This window comes from Saccopteryx bilineata, chromosome 2 (assembly GCF_036850765.1).
Source record: "Saccopteryx bilineata isolate mSacBil1 chromosome 2, mSacBil1_pri_phased_curated, whole genome shotgun sequence".
NCBI lineage: Eukaryota > Metazoa > Chordata > Mammalia > Chiroptera > Emballonuridae > Saccopteryx > Saccopteryx bilineata.
In genome coordinates, this window is record NC_089491.1 from 311861350 (window position 1) to 311867369 (window position 6020).

A 6020-nucleotide genomic window follows, 5' to 3' on the forward strand; every position below is an offset into this window, starting at 1 on the left:
ATTCTCCTTCAGTGAAAAAAAAGTCACCACCCCAGAAAAACAGAATTATCCAATTCTAAAGTATCAGCATATGTAACACCAGAAATAAGTAACTCTTAAGTGTTTTGTGAATAGAATAAGAGAAAGTTACAGTTTTGATCAAAAGACCACACAGGTTTCTCATTAAACTTTGCTTTAATGGGTCTCAAAATTCTGTGACAGATTTTTGGTCAAGTTGTTTCCATTAAAAAGTATTAATTTTTTTTTCCTTCCTGACCGGGCGGTGGCGCAGTGGATAGAGCATCGGACTGGGATATGAAAGACCCAGGTTTGAGACCCCAAGGTCGCCAGCTTGAGCGAGGGCTCATCTGGTTTGAGCAAAAGCTCACCAGCTTGAGTCCAAGGTTGCTGGCTCGAGCAAGGGGTTACTTGGTCTGCTGAAGGCCTGCGGTCAAGGCATGTATGAGAAAGCAATCAATGAACAACTAAGGTGTTGCAACGCGCAAAGAAAAACTAATGATCGATGCTTCTCATCTCTCTGTTCCTGTCTGTCTGTCCCTGTCTATCCCTCTCTCTATCTCTCTCTCTCTCTGTCTCTGTAAAAAAGAAAAGAAAAAATAAAATAAATAAAAAGTATTGATTTTTAAAAACTAACTTAAAAACTGCCACACACACAAAAAACCAAATGGTCCACAAAACATTTTCCTTTCCTTCTGAAGGTTTAACGATGCATTGTAATCATTGACCAGTCTTTTACTATTAAACGTAAATGGCCAATTGAGACAAATAGTTCTGAGACCGTTCTTCCACCAGTGATTAAGACTGGGGTGGCAGGTATTGGGGATAATATTCATTTAGCCTTCTGAGCTTTCTGGGCAGACTTGGTGACTTTGCCAGCTCCAGCTGCCTTCTTATCCACTGCTTTGATGACACCCACAGCAACTGTCTGTCTCATGTCACGAACAGCAAAACGGCCCAGAGGAGGATAGTCAGAGAAGCTCTCAACACACATGGGCTTGCCAGGAACCATGTCAACAATGGCAGCATCACCAGATTTTAAACTTCAGGCCATCTTTTAGCTTTTTGCCAGACGGTGGTCAATCTTCTCCTTCAACTCAGCAAATTTGCAAGCAATATGAGCTGTGTGACAGTCCAGCACAGGTGCATAGACAGCACTGATTTGGCCTGGATGATTCAGGATAATCACCTGAGCTAGGAAGCCAGCTGCTTCCACTGGTGGGTCATTTTTGCTGTCACCAGCCAGATGGCCACATCGAACATCTTTAACAGACACGTTCTTGACATTGAAGCCCACATTGTCCCCAGGAAGAGCTTCACTCAAAGCTTCATGGTGCATTTCAACAGACTTGACTTCAGTTGTAACATTGACTGGAGCAAAGGTGACCACCATGCCAGGTTTGAGAACACCTGTCTCCACTTGGCCCACAGGCACAGTACCAATACCACCAATTTTGTAGACATCCTGGACGGGCAGACGCAGGGACTTGTCAGTTGGACGAGTTGGTGGCGGGATGCAATCCAGAGCTTCAAGCAGTGTGGTTCCTTCCACTGGCACTGCCATCTTTACGGGTAACTTTCCATCCCTTGAACCAAGGCATATTAGCACTTGGCTCCAGCATGTTGTTGCCATTCCAACCAGAAATTGGCGCAAATGCTACTGTGTCAGGGTTGTAGCCAATTTTCTTAATGTAGGTGCTGACTTCTTTAACAATTTCCTTGTATCTCTTCTGGCTATAGAGAGGCTCAGTGGAATCCATTTTGTTAACACCAACAATCAGTTGTTTCACACCCAGTGTGTAAGCCAGAAGGGCATGCTCGCAGGTCTGCCCATTTTTGGAGATACCTGCTTCAACTTCACCAACACCAGCAGCAACTATCAGGACAGCACAGTCTGCCTGAGATGTGCCTGTAATCATGTTTTTGATAAAGTCTCTGTGTCCAGGGGCATCTATGATGGTCACATAATACTTGCTGATCTCAAATTTTCACAGAGAGATATCAACAGTGATACCACACTCACGTTCAGCCTTCAGTTTATCCAAGACCCAGGCATACTTGAAGGAGCCCTTCCCCATCTCAGCAGCCTCCTTCTTGAATTTTTCGATGGTTCTTTTGTTAATCCCACCACATTTGTAGATCAATGGCCAGTAGTGGTTGACTTGCCGGAATCTACGTGTCCTTTCTCTTTGTACAGCCCGATAATGAAGATGACCAACGGACGAATGAATCTCCAGGGAGATTCCACCTGCGTGGTGCTTAGGGAGCGGGTGGACTTCTTCACGATGTGGTGATGTTCCCGAAGATTCCAGCAGCTGGGGAAGAGAGTGCTTCCAGCCATCTCGAGACACTTCCAACATCCTGGTCCAGGGATCCCCATTTTGCACCATCAGCTCGTTATATTCTTCAACAGATGGTGTACACCCCCTGAAAGATTACTTTTGAGCTTCATTTTACTGCTGCCCTGTTTGGGACTTTCCAGGTATCCCTTGAAATCCTCAGAGCTGCACGAGTCTTGGGGCTCATCTGCCCCAGGGATCGCTCCCCGGAGGGAGGATGAGCCCATTCCCTCGTCCTCTTCCCCGTCTGGATCCTGGTCTTCGTTGTCAGTCCAAGAGAACACTTCCTCTACAGAGCTGGTCAGATCGGGCAAGCTCTTAGATGTCAACCTCAGGAGGTTGTGAATATTGTACCAGCCTTGTCTCCCTGGAAAAAATCCTACTTGACCATGATGTATGATCTTTTTTAACGTATTGCTAGATCCAGTCTATTATTATTTTGTTGACCTACTATTAAATCTTAAAAAGTTATTTCTAATCCCCAAATGCAGAAAAGCAGGCACTGTGCACCGATTATTTATAAAATTATCAAAATATATATAGTTCTGTGATCATTTCACCCTTTATTTATGATTGATGTTGATCATCTTAACCATAGCAGAATATTCTGTCATGTTGAGATGACATATATTTGACCATCTCCTTTTTGATGATCTTTTAGAATGTTTCTTATTATTTGTTTTGTGAATAAAATAGTTTCAAAACATTTGTCCATCTTTTCTTTTCCTTTCTTTGAATTAATTCCTGGAGATACAGTCTCAGGAATGAAATAACCGAGTTAAAATCATGACATTTTAATGGCTTTAGAAAGTTATAGCCCTGGCCGGTTGGCTCAGCGGTAGAGCGTCGGCCTAGCGTGCGGAGGACCCGGGTTCGATTCCCGGCCAGGGCACACAGGAGAAGCGCCCATTTGCTTCTCTACCCCTCCACCGCGCTTTCCTCTCTGTCTCTCTCTTCCCCTCCCGCAGCCAAGGCTCCATTGGAGCAAAGATGGCCCGGGCGCTGGGGATGGCTCTGTGGCCTCTGCCTCAGGCGCTAGAGTGGCTCTGGTCGCAACATGGCGACGCCCAGGATGGGCAGAGCATCGCCCCCCTGGTGGGCAGAGCGTCGCCCCTGGTGGGCATGCCAGGTGGATCCCGGTCGGGCGCATGCGGGAGTCTGTCTGACTGTCTCTCCCTGTTTCCAGCTTCAGAAAAATGAAAAAAAAAAAAAAGATTTTTAAGGCCCTGGCCGGTTGGCTCAGCGGTAGAGCGTCGGCCTGGTGTGCGGGGGACCCCGGTTCGATTCCCGGCCAGGGCACACAGGAGAAGTGCCCATTTGCTTCTCCACCCCCCACCCCCTCCTTCCTCTCTGTCTCTCTCTTCCCCTCCCGCAGCCAAGGCTCCATTGGAGCAAAGATGGCCCGGGCGCTGGGGTGGCTCCTTGGCCTCTGCCCCAGGCGCTAGAGTGGTTCTGGTCGCCGCAGAGCGACGCCCCGGAGGGGCAGAGCATCGCCCCCTGGTGGGCAGAGCGTCGCCCCTGGTGGGCGTGCCGGGTGGATCCCGGTCGGGCGCATGCGGGAGTCTGTCTGACTGTCTCTCCCCATTTCCAGCTTCAGAAGAAAAAAAAAAAAAAAGAAAGTTATAGCCCAACTATCCTCTGAAAGGATTTTAACATTTTTACTATTTATTTATTTTAGTGGGGGAGGACAGACAAGGACAGACAGACAGGAAGGGGGAGAAATGAGAAGCATCAATTCTTTTTTGCAGCTCCTTAGCTGTTCACTGATTTTTTTTATATGTGCCTTGACCAGGGGGCTCCAGCCAAGCCAGTGACCCCTTGCTCAAGCCAGCAATGTTGGGCTTCAAGTCAGCTCTATAGTAAGTGCTTCACACACATTAACTCATCCAAGTCCCACAACAGCGTTAGCAGGTAAACACTATTATCATTCTATTTTACAGAGGACAGTGAGGCATAGAAAAGTAAGATAACCTGCTCAAGGCCACCTTCCTGGCAAGTGGCAGAGACAGGGTTCAAATAAGCAGTTGTGTTTGCAGACTGGGCCTCACATGCTGGCCTATGATGCCAGCTGTAAAGGATGAGTTCTCCTGGAGCCTCAGCAGCTGTGACCTTGCCTTGCCTTTTCCCACTTTGCCTTTTTTTTTTTTTTCTGAAGTTGGAAATGGGGAGGCAGTCAGACAGACTCCCGCATGCACCCAACTGGGATCCACCCGGCATGTCCACCACCAGTGGGTGATGCTCTGCCCATCTGGGGCGTCGCTCTGTTGCAACCAGAGCCATTCTAGCGCCTGAGGCAGAGGCCACAGAGCCATCCTCAGCGCCCGGGCCATCTTTGCTCCAATGGAGCCTTGGCTGCGGGAGGGGAAGAGAGAGACAGAGAGGAAGGAGGGGGGGAGGGGAGGAGAAGCAGATAGGTGCTTCTCCTGTGTGCCCTGGCTGGGAATCGAACCCAGGACTCCTGCACGCCAGGCCAACACTCTACCACTGAGAAAACCGGCCAGGGCCCTCACTTTTCTTAATAAGAGTAAATTGTATGTCATTACTGTCTTCCATGGTATGTCTGTAGTGAGTAGTGAGGGAAAATGAATGGTTTTATGCTTCATTATTTTTAATAGTTTTAAAATTACTTAAAGGGAGCAAGGACTACCGCACTAATACAATATATTTTTAAAGATTTTACTTATTGACTTTAGAGACAGAGAGAAAGGTGGGAGGAGCAGGAAGCACCAACTTGCTTCTCCTACGTGCCTTGCTTGACCAGGCAAGCCCTGGGTTTTGAACCGTCAACCTCAGCATTCCAGGTTGATACTTTATCCACTGCACCACCACAGGTCAAGCAAAAACATTTAAAAGATGTTTTAAATTTATATTATGGCCAGCAAAGGATTAAGGGAGGAAACAGATATAGGTGGAGAAAGAGGAAGAAAAAAGAGAGATCTCTTAAGGGAGTTTTGAGAAAAGAGGGGAGAAAACACTCCAGGCACCAGGCTATGCATCACTTACCTCATTTAGTATTTAAGACAAAAGTAAATTACTTTTATAAGACCCTTCTCTGGTCACTTGGACTGAGAGCTGTTATTTCCATTTTAAATGTTAATAATTTAGCTAATTAATACTGTTTATATTTCATTGCTTTGTCTTTAACCTTTCAGAGGCTCTTACCAGTCAGGGAAACCCACCAGGAGGAACTGAGTGAGCATGGCAGTCATTGCCTGGGTTTAGCAGAAGGAAGCAAGCAGTGGGGAAGATTTGTTCTTTGAGCCACAGGTTTTGTCACCAAATGGAATGAAGCAGCAGTCAACAGGTACCACTGCCTGTAACTTACAAATGAAGCCAAAGATATCATCAATCAGCCCATCTGTTTTTCAGTTAGGATTCAAAGGTCCCTGAAAATAAGTTGTCCTGAGTTGCTAGGAACAGCAAAACCTGTTTATCAATCCCTATGTATAAAACCCATTTACTTTTCCTACCCCTAGTGTGCCGTGGACTGCTGGACAGAATGCCACTACTGCAGGACTGGTGCTACCATAAAGCACCAAACTCAGCTGGGCCATCACAAGTCTGAATCTGCTCTGTTACCTATATCCCACTCCCTGTCCTCTGCAGTCTACTCTTGACTAGATTTTCCCCCACCCTTTCTCTGATCTATTATTCCAGTCTTAGGAAGGGCAAGTTATCTCTCCA

At 46.8% G+C, this 6020-nt stretch overlaps 1 pseudogene; it reads right to left on the reverse strand.

Moving 5' to 3' along the window:
- Positions 1–647: 647 nt before the first annotated feature.
- Positions 648–2338, reverse strand: LOC136322569 (elongation factor 1-alpha 1 pseudogene; annotated as a pseudogene).
- Between the last annotated feature and the right edge of the window lie 3682 nt (positions 2339–6020).